This window comes from Adiantum capillus-veneris, chromosome 17, assembly GCF_014529385.1.
Source record: "Adiantum capillus-veneris isolate H3 chromosome 17, ASM1452938v2, whole genome shotgun sequence".
In the NCBI taxonomy this organism is placed as follows: Eukaryota; Viridiplantae; Streptophyta; class Polypodiopsida; order Polypodiales; family Pteridaceae; genus Adiantum; species Adiantum capillus-veneris.
Window position 1 is genome coordinate 43,531,456 of NC_140947.1, and position 13,410 is coordinate 43,544,865.

Here is a 13,410-nt window from a genome sequence, read left to right on the forward strand (position 1 = left end):
TTTGGCGCCGAATGTCTGTGTCCGTCGGTACACAAACTCTCCCCTTGTGGAGTAGGTACCCATTGTCGATGGTAAAATGCTTCCATCGCTGTAGTTCATCACTTGATAAAGGAGAACTAGGTGTGGAGGTTAATTGTGCACTACCTACATTGGAGTGAGAAGGATCCCTCTTTTGAACATGGCTCCACACTTTGGAATATGTTTCATCTTGCTCATATTTGCCCTTGAGAGATTCTAAAAATTCACTATGAAGTTCCGTGAACAAGAGAAAATTGATCTCTGGCATTCGACTGAGAGCGTCTACCACTATATTGTATCGGCCTTTGCGATACCTTAACTTGGCATCATATTCCTGAAGGATCTCGGCCCACCTGGCTTTTGCGACCCTTTAAATCTGTTTTTTGTGTAAACCATTTGATGCTTTCATGGTCAAACACAATCTCAAACTGAGCACCATACAAATAGTGACGCCATGTCTTTAAGGCAAACACTATTGCATAGAGTTCACGTTCATAAGCAGAGTAATTCTGTTGAGCTGCATCCAGCTTCTTACTTTCAAATGCAATTGGCCGTCCGTCTTGTAACAGGACTGCTCCAATAGCACGGTCACTGGCATCCGTTTCCAAAACGAATGGTCTCAAAGGATCTACAATAGCCAGTATAGGAGCTGTAGCTAATGCATCTTTGAGTGTGTCAAAACTCTGCTGTTGAGCGGAACCCCACTGAAAAGCCTTACCTTTGCCTTTTAGTTGGTCCGTCATAGGTATGGCAAGGTGAGCATAGTTTTTAACGAACCTTCGATAAAAACCTGCGAAGCCTAAAAAGATATGTAATTCTTCCATATTTTTAGGAGGTGGCCATTTCCGGATGGTATCCACTTTGGATTGATCCATGTATAGGCCATTAGCTGAAATGACATGCCCTAAATAATGAATTTCTTCCTTGAGAAAATCACATTTAGATTCCTTGGCCTATAACTTGTCTGCTCGTAACAACTCAAACACCTGCCTGAGATGTTGTAAGTGCTCTTCTTCAGAGGCACTGTAAACTAGAATGTCATCGAGGAACACAATGACAAATTTGCCCAAATATGGTTTCAAGACACTATCCATAAGTGTCATGAATGTCGCGGGCGCATTGGTTAACCCAAAGGGCATCACCAAAAACTCATAATGACCAAACCGTGTTCGGAATGCAGTCTTAGGTATATCGGCAAGCCGAATACGAACTTGGTGATATCCTGATCTCAAGTCAATTTTTGAAAAAAATCATTTATGAGTTAGCTTATCAAATAACTCATCGACCCTTGGCAATGGGTATTTGTTCTTAATTGTAATCGCATTTAAGCCCCGGTAGTCTACGCACATGCACATACTGCCGTCCTTTTTCTTCACCAAAAGTATAGGCGAAGCCCATGGTGAAGAACTGGGTTGTATAAACCTTCTGCTAAGGTAGTCAGCAAGCTGACGTTCCACCTCAGCAGCCTCTGAGTAACTCATACAGTAAGGTGGTTTACTAACAGGCTTACAGCCTGCAGTCACGTCAATGCCATGTTGCACTGAATGTGTCGACGGTAAACCTGATGGCAAATCATTAGGAAAAACATCTTGAAATTCCATTAACAATTTTTGTAACTGATTAGCAACGTTTGCTTGTGTAGAATTAGAAATTGGTGGACTAGAGGAGAGAGATGCGGCGTTGAGGAAAGTTCAACAGACTCAATGTTAGAAAGAAAATGAGACAGTGAATAACACAAGAAAACCTGTTCTATTCCATTATCAAAAACGAGCTGCATCAGCTCAGCAGTACAAATCAATGGTGATGATGGTATATCCTTTTCTCCTAACAACAACACATGTGCGCCATGGGAATCAAACATCAAACTGTTGTGCTCATAGCTACGCTTCAGTGATGGTCCTAGGATATGCAACCACTCCCTACCAAGAACCACATCAGCCCTTTCCATGTTCATAACTTGAAAATCCAAACAAGTAGAGTACCCTTGTACTTCCAACGGAACAGCTCGGCATTGAGTGTCCCATATTTTACTATCGTGTCCATTCATCATTGCTACCTTGTAGCGGTGGGTACTCGGAGTTTGAGGCTGCCCAACTGTGTGGTATGATGTTTCAAAGGCTGCCCAACTGTGTGGTATGATGTTCTTCTCCTTGAGATACATCCACCATTTGTAGGCCTTGCCTTCTAGAGTTAAGCTCGTTTGCAGAGCTCTTACTGCATCCGGAGTACGTCGCAAGGCGTGAATTCCATCCCATTTACTGAGGAAGATGGTCACTGCATCCTTATTGCGGTCCCGGTCTTTGCCCTCGAAAACTGGTGGTTTAAAATTCTTCAACAAATCATCTACTTCTTTGGCAGTGAGATGATGCAGTGGTTCATTAATTGTACCTTGCCCTTGTGGTCCAACGTGCTCATGCATGTGGGTGTCAGCAGTACTCTTAGTCTGCTGTTGCAGCAATTGAATGACTAATGTGAAAAGTTTAGTGACATTGTCATTTAAAGCCTTAAAATTTTCGTCCATGACTGTCATGCATGTCTGAAGTGCACGAAATTCTTGAATATCGAGCAGTTCATAAGTATCGTCTCCTGCTGTAGCATCGCGGGTATTCTCCTTGAGAGTATCCGGCCGCGAGCCGTCATTGGCAGGGTCGGGAGTACTTTGCTCAAAATCAAATGTCATGTTGATATCTGAATCCATGGCTACACAGTGCAGTGTAAGAAGTAATCAGAAAAATACCTAATGTTGGTAGCACTTGCAAAGTATAGCGAACTCTGTGTCGTAGCAGTGAATCGTCTCAGCACTTAATCGTACCCATAGCAGATTGCTATAATTAACTGGGTAATGATGTCTTCAACTGAATTGAACGTCGAATTTGAAGTCGGATTGTAAATCCCAAGCCACCGCTAAATCAGCAATTGATTTGCAACCGAGGATGCAGTGGCAAACACAGATCTATGCATAGTAGCCGATAATTGGATTTGCATCTGATGTAAACGGAAAATCGGTTCTTTTTTGTGGTGTGCGAAACTGCCAAATTTGGTTTGCAACCGGTTCGGAGTGATGAGGTATGCCTGCTCCACAAAGAGGTGCGGTTTTTTTTGCCTTCCACTGGATCACCCGAACTCAGGGGAGGATTGCCGGCACACGAGGGGTTGCCTTGCCTGTGGGAAGGGCCACTACTAGTGGCCAAGTTCAAGGGCCATGGCCAATAGGCCGTTGAATGGGAAACAAGCGATTTTTTAAGGGAAAAAAAAAAGCTAGTGAGCAGCCTCTGCACAGCACGAGTCGCTGAGGATGAAAGAGAAGCGATCCGAAGCCGGGTAGGGCCGAGAGATGTTGGCGCCCTGCTCTATTGCTCCATGGCGCCTCCTCCAAGTCAAGAACCTCCCGGTTTCATGCACCACACACTTCGTTCCCAAACGGAAAAGGCGTCCCGTTTTGGAAAAAAAAAGTCTAATTTTGGAAAAGCCCCCAAAAAACCACGGTTCTCACCAAAATAACTTGCTTTTAGGGATCTAAGGAGACCACGCCTATAGAGAGAGAGAGAGAGAGAGAGAGAGAGAGAGAGAAAGAGACTCATATGCTCTGATACCAGTGTAAGAACTAGGAACTAGGTTTCCCCGGATCCTCCTCCCAACCTCCCTTTATATAGGCGGGCTCCTAGCCCCTTGCCCTAGACGGATCCCCTGTCCACACGTACTGCCTAGCCCGACCCTTGACCGCAGTCCATGACTATCCTAGTTCTTAGGGTACAGGACCCTTGTCCTAACAAATTATTTGCTATCAACGCACTTCTCAAGTTGAAACAAGATTGCACTTATGATTTCTTCCAAGGTAGCCAATTTATGGGGCAGGGTAAGGAAGGGGAGAAGTGCTTTGTTTTCAAAATTTCAACGGTGGGTCCATCATTTGGGGTCGACCTAGTGAACCACATGAGGCGAAATGGAACAGGTGATATGTGCAGTACTTGGGTGCAATTTGATCACACTAGATGGGTCACACATTGGGTAACAATGGCGTACCATATATACGATCCAAGGTGTGTTTCTTTTCACATACTATGTGTTATATATCGCATTATTCCGCAAGAATATGATTTTCCTTCCTTTGTGGGATAGCATGCAAGACTCGCTCACTATAGCCACATGCAAAATGAAGGAAGAGGGCATGGACTCGCAATGCCTCTTTTGGGAATGCTTCAATGAGACATTGGTCAAACATGGGTGTGAACTTGCAAATTTGGGTTCATGGCAGATGAAGCGCAAGCAAAATGGAATGCAATGCACCATGTGTTCAATGGCAGTAATGACAATGTGATGGAGGGCCAAGAGAATGCTTGAGACAAGCCCCAGACAAGCATCATCCAAGGAGGCAGTTGTTGTCAAAGCTCGATTGATACGACAATGGTGGCAATTAGGAAATTGCATGGACAAAAATCTTACATACATGGATTCATGGTTAAGTTCGTCGGAGGTGCACATTGAGCATGGGGTAGCATCATGACATCTGTTGAAAAGAGCAGGGAGGGCCCCAACACTCCACACACAAATTTTGTTGAGAGCAAACATGGGAGCTGGCTTGCATGAGAGGGATTCAAGAGGCAGATTTTGTTGTATGATGCATGCACCACCGACCTAGCTAATGCAATTCTCCAAAGTACCAAAGCTATTTCCTACTTATAGTGAAAACATTTAGGGAAGGGCCCATCCTTACAAAAGCTTGCCGAATAGGTAAGTAATCAACTATCTTATGTCACCCGCCTTGTGAATGAAGCTATTGAGGGAACTTCTCGAAAGAAGAGGTTGTCAACAGAGATGATTAATATTGAGGATGAGTACTCATTGACAAAGTATAATTCAATCACAAAGGAATGTCCAAGTGGGCAGCCAAGGAAGGTAAATTTTATAGGTGAAGAGGTGTCAAACACCCCTCTTAAGAGGAATGAAGAGGAAGGGTCCATGGTAAAGGAGAGTAAAATTAACGAAGCAATGTGGGCTATTTGATGCACCCATAAAGGTAGCAAAGTGATGCATAGAGGAATGCCTAACGGGGGGAGAAGATATTGTAGGTTTATTGCAGGCTCTTGTGTGGGAGTTCCAACTCCCTCTTTTGAAGGATATCGCAAACATCCGAGGGGAATGATCTCAAAAATTTAATGGTTTTGGTTTTGTCATGAGCACATTTTACATTGTCATATTTTGGATAGCAATATCGACACACAACCTGGGCCAATACCAACTATTTGGCCAGTGTAAATTGGCACAAACCTTTCTCCGAAGGAAGTGTAAAAATTGTATGAAGGTGGGTATCAAGTGAAACAGGTTGCAAGGGAGTGTGCTCCACATATTTTGGTAAATCATTAGGAAAAACATCGTGAAATTCCTTTAATAAATTTTATAAGTAACTAAAAACCTTTGCTTGTTGAGAAATAGCCATTGGTGGAAGAGGTGAGAGAGAAGCATGCGGCGTTGAGGAATATTCAATAGATTCAATATTGGAAAGAAAATGAGACAATGAGTAACACAAGAAAACTTTATCTATTTCATTATAAAAAAGGAGTTGTATAAGCTCGGCTTTACATATCAGTGGTGAGGAAGGCACATCCTTCTCTCCTAACAACAACACATGTGCGCCATGGGATTCAAACATCAAGCTGTTGTGCTTGTAGCTACACTTCAATGATGGTCCTAGGCTATGCAACCATTCCCTACCAAGTACCACATCTGCCCTCTCCATGTTCATAACCTGAAAATCCAAGGATGTGGAATAGCCTTGTATTTCCAACGGCACAGCTCGGACTTGAGTATCCCATATTTCGGCATCATAACCATTCATCATTGCTACCTTGTAGCGGTGGGAACTCGGAGTTTGGGGCAATTTGAGTTTTTTCACTAATGCATAATTAATGAAATTGTGAGTGGCACCGTCTCGGTGTGTGTTACTTCCACCGTAGAGAATCGTGAGGAAGACTCAAGAGGCAGTAGTTGCACCGTGTGCACTGCTTTCTCCTTGTCATGAGCAGCAAATTTCCCCTTGGGACAATCCTTTTTGCCATGGCCACTTCCCAAGCATTGAAAGCATAACTTCTCTTTTTTATCCTTATCAAAGTCCGCAGAAGAGAGAGGACCACGGGACCCCTTGGGTTTTTTAGCTACTTAAGAATTGTCTACTATAAATTTCCTTTTATTGTGCCCATACTATGTGCGTGTATTACCATGTGTATTAGCAGGCATGTGATTATTATGTGATTTCTTTTCATCTGGATCATCATGAATGTGTGCTTTCACTATGGCCTCCTCAAGTGTTTTAGGGTCCTGAGTCTTGACGTGCTTCTTAAGCTCTAGTGTCAGACCGCAAATAAACCCACGTACTTGTTGAAAGGTGTCTAGTCCTTCCAACTTGAGGATAACATCAGATAGTGAGAGATATATTCAAGTAATGATGGGTGTTGGCGCATGGAACACGTTTTCCGAGCCGTCCAATTTCGATTTGCCTCATTTATAGGCAAAAATATAGCCTCAAAGGCTGCCCAACTTTGTGGTATGATATTCTTCTCCTTGAGAGACATACGCCATTTGTAGGCCTTGCCTTCCATAGTCAGACTTGTTTGCAGTGCTCTGACTACATCCAGAGTACATCGTAAGGCGTGAATTCCATCCCACTTCCTGAGAAAGATATTCACTGCATCCTTATTGCAATCCCAGTCTTCTCCCTTAAAAGTCGGTGGTTTGGTGTTTTTCAACAACTCGTCCACCTCCTTTGCAGTCGCGAATGTGCAAAGAATTCGGAGATGGACCTTGTCCATGATCAGAAGGGCCTTGCCCCTGATTGGCAGTGTGCTCATGCATGTGTGTGTTAACAGGACCCTTGGTGTGCTGCTGCATAAATTGTATCACTAACGTGGATAATTTAGTGACATTTTCATTTAAAGATGCAAAATTTCCTTCCATTACTGAGATGCATGTCTAAAGTGCACAAAATTCCTGAATATCGAGCAATTCATAAGCATCATCACCTACCGTAGCGTCGCGGGCACCCTCCGTGAGAGTAGCTAGCCGCAAGCCGTCATGGGAAGGATCAGGCATATGATGCTCAAAATCAAAGGTGATATTGATATCTAAATCCATGGCAACACCGTGCAGTGTAAGAAAGAGAAAGAAGAATACCTTGATTTGAAAAACAATCCCGTAGCCGTAGAATGTACTACAAACGGTAATTAGCTATGCTAATTACGTTGGTTGTCAAAGAGTTAACCAACCCGTAAGTCCACCCATTCACGTAGACTGTTTGAACGCGTTGCCGTTGATTCTAGCTTCCTTGAAAACAAGTGATGTTGGATACTTGTTTGAAAACTTACAAGCCGTCGTAGATTAAGCTTGATACAATACTGCAATTTCGTACAGTAATTATCAACTGCTATGTGCGGAAAAAGACCCAGCCCTTTGCCGATGGTGGCCGAGTATGCTTGCTGATGATGGCCAAGTACGCCTTTGTAGGCTGCGACCACTGTGGGTACTCGCCCTAAACTTATTTTAGGTTTGCCCTAAAGTTTTTGGGGCGGCCCAATATGGCAAGGCCCAATCTTGCAAACGATGGCAATGGCAGGCAGTGGCTTCGTCTACGAGCAAGAGGGGAAAACTCGAGAGACAGCGCGCTGTGGGGCTCGACCGAGGCAGCCCCTGTGACGGGTTTTGCCCTCCGCCTTGCGCGCACCTGTCGAGCTCAAGGGCGCTCAAGTTGGCCCTCCTCGCCTCTGCTCACTCCTCTCGATGGGGTCGGATCCCGTGGAGACTAGGGTCTTCGACGCTCCCTGCTAAGCAGCCATGCCCGTTGTGCGGCTTCCTGTGGCTTGCATGACATGAAAAAAAGAGTAGCTCTTCATGCCTATGTCCCCCAAAAAAAGAGTGGCTCTAATACCAGTATAAAGCCTAGGGTAGCTAGACCTTGGAATCCTCCTCCCAACCTCCCATTATAAAGGCAGTCTCTTAGCCTCTTGCCCTAGACGGATCCCTTGTCCACACTGCCTAGCCTAGCCCTTGGCCGTAGTCCATGACTCCCTGGCCTTGCCCTTGTCCTGACAATGCTGGTGATCCTACCAATGTCACTCTTTATCAGGGATGCCTTATTTATGTGAGATTTATGTATGCAATACGAGGCCAGTTATTTAGTTTTCAATCTCATAGATTACTAGATTTATGCATAGCCCAAGGTCTAAGCATTGACAGGCTGCCAAGAGGATCTTTCGTTACTTGAGTGGAACTTTACATCTTGGGTTGTTTTATCCCAAGGGGGATCATTGCTTCCTGATCAAAATGATTTTTTGGACTCATATTGGGTTGGTTGTTATGACACGTGCGTGTCCACAAGTGGTTTTTATTTCATGATCGTCGGTAGTTCGTGCATGTCATGGCTGAGTAAGAAGCAACCTATTGTGGCCACTTCCAATTTTGAAGCTGAGCACAGGGTAGTCTTCACAACTACGGTTGAGTGTGTATGGCTCAGATGCCTCATAGTTGATTTGGGTGTTAGATAGGACACTGCCAACATCATCTACACTGACAGTCTAAGTGCATTGGCAGTTGCAAGGAAACCGGTTTTTCATGCTCGCATGAAGCACATTGAGGTGCATTGTATATATACCCATCATCCTAGGGCTAACTTATATTTCTATAGTGTACTAAGAAATACACTCTTTGTTGTGTGCCTTGAGCTTCTTCATCTTCTCCAAGCTGTGTGTGCATCCCTACAACCCTAAGTCTAGCATGAACGGCCCTCCCCACCATGAAGCGCACCTCTTAAGGTGCTCCTTTTTTGTGCCAGCCATGCTCCAAATGGTATTGGTTCACTGGTTTGTATTCATTCTTGCAAGTGAACATTCCCATGGCCATTGCCATCAACCCAAGATCCGCAACCATGCAAGCCGTTGGTCTCACGCCCCTCTTGAGATTTTGTGGCTTGCCCAAAATCGTGCCTCCCACCTCCATCTCCATGGCGAGAGAGATCTTGTAGCCGAAAGAGCAAGAGATCCCGAGAGAGAGAGAGAGAGAGAGAGAGAGAGAGAGAGAGAGAGAGAGAGAGAGAGAGAGAGAGAGAGAGAGAGAGAGGGGGGGGGGGGGGGGGGGGGGGGGGGGGGGGGAGAGCATCCACGCATGCTACCATGGCTCGTCCATGCTTCCCCCCCTCCTCCATGGTTGCACCTCGTTGTGATACCAATATAATAGACTAGGGACTAGCACGTGCACATCTCCATCCAACCATGCATAATATAGGTCCTTAGCCTGCTAATTATAGGCCCCCTGTAGAGCATGTGTGTCTTGGCCCCCCGAGGGATTCACCATGGAAAACTTATGGCACCACGTAAGTGCAGGGGAGGGGGTTTTTTTTACAAGTTACATAAGCGTATAAGTTAGGGACAGACCCCCAATAATTTATCTCCCAAGCTTAAAAATAAGGGAGGAGGTATCATATTTATGGGGGGGAGAAGTGAAAAAAGGGAAAAATGAGAGGAAGTTTTTGTGTTTCAAAATTATGGCTTACCAAAAGAGTCTTCCCTTGAACTTGTAAGTCAATATCTACAAAGATACATGCAAGAACTAACAATGCTTTGTATCAGTGCTTGTTTTGTTAGTTCATTTGTAGAGGGATGAAAGCTATAAAGAGTTTGTATAGATGCAAATTTAAACGGAGAACCTAGCACAACTTTATAACCATGTTTTTTTGAGTAATTCAGATGGGTCAAAATTGGACGAGTAGCTAGAGTGAAAGCTGAACGGGCGCATAGTTGGAAAGTCAAACCAAGACCCATTGATGGTACATCTAGCTATCAATCGAAGTGGTTCCTTAGTACATTGCCAGTCTCTATGCTACACACTCTTTTTTACTTAGTTAGATAATGTGAGACCTAAATTTTATATGTAAGATAGGGGTATGATAGTTTTCTACATTGATTGTCATATAAGTGTAGAAAGGGGGGGACTATTCCCTAATATGAGTCGTATATAGGGGTTTTATCAAAGTTGTCCGCTCGCAGGTGGCATTCCATTTTGTATATAGAGTGAATCCCCCCGGCTTGGCCCTTGGCCTTGGATTGTCTTACCCTAGGCTTGACATATAGACTCTTGGATGTCATGCCAAGGGAAACCTTGGGGGGTCAAGGACTGGGCCAAGGGCCAGCTACTACGTGGGCAAGGAATCCTACAAGACCAAGGGCCTATAAATAGGGAGGTAGGGAGGTGGATTCAGTCAAGCAGTTCCTCAGGGATTAACACTGGTATCAGAGCTTAGGAGATTTGTGAAAGAGGGCGTGGCCTCTCATCAAGTGCATGTGGTTGCAGCTCATGCAAAAAGGGGTAAAGACCAAGAAGAAGCACTGCGTGCAGCAACCCTAGCCAAGAAGAAAGGGATCGGGTCGACCTGCATAAAATCGTGACAAAACGGGCTCGTCAAGGTCGCAAGGGGAGCGGGGCCCTTCTCGTTGCTGAGGCGCAAGGCATAACAGACCACAACGGTCTCTCTCTCTCTCTCTCTCTCTCTCTCTCTCTCTCTCTCTCTCTCTCTCTCTCTCTCTCTCTCTCTCTCTCTCTCTCTCTCTCTCTCTCTCTCTCTCTCTCTCTCTCTCTCTCCACTCTCGCGCGCTACTGTTGTCCGACGCCATCGCTCAACAGGCCTCCTTTTCTCACTTAGATGCCCAAGTCCAAGGGCCTTAGGGCAATTAAAATTGCTCCAAGGGAGGGTGCACCCCCCCCCCCCCCCCCCACCTCTTTGCTCTCCGTTCTCGGCACCGCGGAAAGTCGTTGTATTGGGGTGAGAAACCGAGGTGTAGCACAGGTTGTCTACACGCAGAAAATTTTGAAAATTCAGAAATTCATACCACTTCTTCAGTAAGTGAGAATTCAAGAAGGCAATTACGAGAATTCAAGAGAAGGACTGTAATTTGTGGTTCAAAACCCTCGCCATATTCAATACTTTTGAGCGAGATCTGCACCGTGGGCCGGATTCAAATGGCAATTTAATCAATAACAACACTTCTTGGGTAGCCTCTGAGGCTATCGATCTTTGGAAAGGAATTTCTATCCACAAATGAAGCGGACACAAATTGGTCGGCTTGGGATACGTGTTCCATGTGACAATAGAAATCATTGTTGGAATATATCTTGCACTATTGGGATGTCATCCTCAACCTCGAGGGGGTAGATATCTTTCAGCAAGTGTGTGGGTTTATCCACGGTTTGACACCAGAGCTTAAAAACCATGTTAAGACTCAGGATCCCAAAACGCCTTAGGAGGCTATAGTGCAAGCTCACATCCACGATGATCCTGATGATAAGACACAGCACAATCACGTGCCTAAAAATACACATGGTAATACACGTACATAACGTGGGTACAATAAGACAAAGTTTATAATAGCCAATTCAAAGGCATCCAAGAAACCTAAGGGGTCTAGAGGGCCTCTCTCTACAGAAGAGTTTGAGAAGGCAAAAAAAGAAAAGTTATGTTTTCAATGTTTAGGAAGCGGCCATGGCAAAAAGGATTGTACTAATGGGAAATATATTGCCCAGGGCAGGAAGAGAGCACTGCACATGGTGTAGTTGTTGCCTCTTAAGTCTTCCTCACATTTCTCCAATGTGGAGGTAACACACACCGAGGTGGTGCATGAATGTTGTGTAACAACCTCCATGTGGCAGCATACCTTTAGTCCACATGAGCTAGTGCGTATGCACGGATCTATTCAAGGACACAAGGTGCGTATCTTGGTAGACGACAATGCCACGCACAATTTCACTAATTGTGGGTCAATGAAACAACTCAAGTTGCCCCAAACTCTGAGTTCCTGCCGTTACAATGTAGCGATGATGAATGGCCATGATGCTGAGGTGTGGGACACTCAAGTGAGAGTTGTATTGTTGGAAACTCAAGGGTATGCCACATCCTTGGATTTCTAGGTTATGAATATGGAGCGAGCAGATGTGGTACTTGGTCGAGAATGGCTGCATAACCTAGGACCGTCACTTAAGTGTAGCTACGATGAGCATAAATATACATTAAAACACTTTAACCATGCACATAAAATGAGAATAACCAATTAAGATTAACAACTTGATGAGAACTGGATTTTCTTGGAGCCGATCCCCCCCAAAAGAACTTGTATCATAATCCTCTAAAGAGAGAGCTTTGTTACAATACATGTGTGTGCTCTTACGGAGCCTTGCCTGAATCAAGAAGATTGTGTTATTCAAAATTCCATGGTATAACCCTCCTTTCCAAACCCTAAACACCCCAGTGGGGAGAAAGGAACTGCAGAGGAAAGAGGAAGATGAAGGTGAAAAGAAGTATTTTTCAAGCAAGAGAATTGATATTCCATGTACACTTGCTCATGGGGAAGCTCTTAGCATAGCTTAGTAATCGAGTAGTAGAGATGGAAAAGAAGAAACTTTCAGTCTGATGTTTGTATCCCATATGGCGCACATGTGTTGTTGCTAGGAGAGAGGAATGTGCCTTCATCACCACTCATATGTACAGCAGAGCTTATGAAGCTCACTTCTGATAATACAATAGAAGAAGTTTGCTTGTGTTACTCTTTATGTTATTTTATTTCAAATGTTGATTCTGTTAACAATTCCTCAACGCCGCATGCTTCTGTCTCTTCTCTCCCAGTAATGGCTTCTAATCTCTCTCCTAAACAAGCAAATGTTGCTAATCAATTTAAAAAATTATTAATGGAATATCAAGATGTTTTTCCCAATGATTTACCACCAGGATTATCGCTGACACAATCTGTGCAACATGGCATATATGCGGTTGCAGGCAGTAAACCACCCTACAAAATGAGCATTCTAAGGCTACTGAGGTGGAACGTCAACTTGCTGACTATCTCAGTAGAGGGTTTATTCGACCTAGTTCTTCACCGTGGTCTTCTCCTATCCTATTGGTGAAGAAAAAAGATGATAGCATGCGTATGTGCATTGACTACCGTGGTTTAAATGCGATAACTGTTAAGAAGAAGTACCCATTACTACGAGTGGATGAGTTGTTTGACAAGCCCACTCATGCTCATATTTTTACTAAGATCGACTTGTAGTCGAGATATCACCAAGTACGAATTCAACTTGCTGATATACCTAAAACTACATTCCAAACAAGTTTTGGACATTACAAGTTTCTGGTTATACCCTTTGGGTTAACCAATGTGCTCGCAACTTTCATGGCGCTAATGGATAGTGTCTTGAGACCGTATTTGGGCAAGTTTGTTATCATATTTCTCGATGAAATTCTCGTGTATAGTGCTTCTGAAGAAGAGCACTTGCAACATCTACGGTAGGTGTTTGAATTGCTACAAGCAAACAAGTTATCTGCCAAAGAGTCGAAATGTGATTTTCTCAAGGAGGAAA

At 44.2% G+C, this 13,410-nt stretch overlaps 1 pseudogene; it reads left to right on the forward strand.

Annotated features, from left to right (window-relative positions):
• The window catches only part of LOC147437122 (uncharacterized), a 54,504-nt pseudogene extending 42,540 nt beyond the window's left edge, over positions 1 to 11,964 (forward strand).
• Positions 11,965 to 13,410: the final 1,446 nt, after the last annotated feature.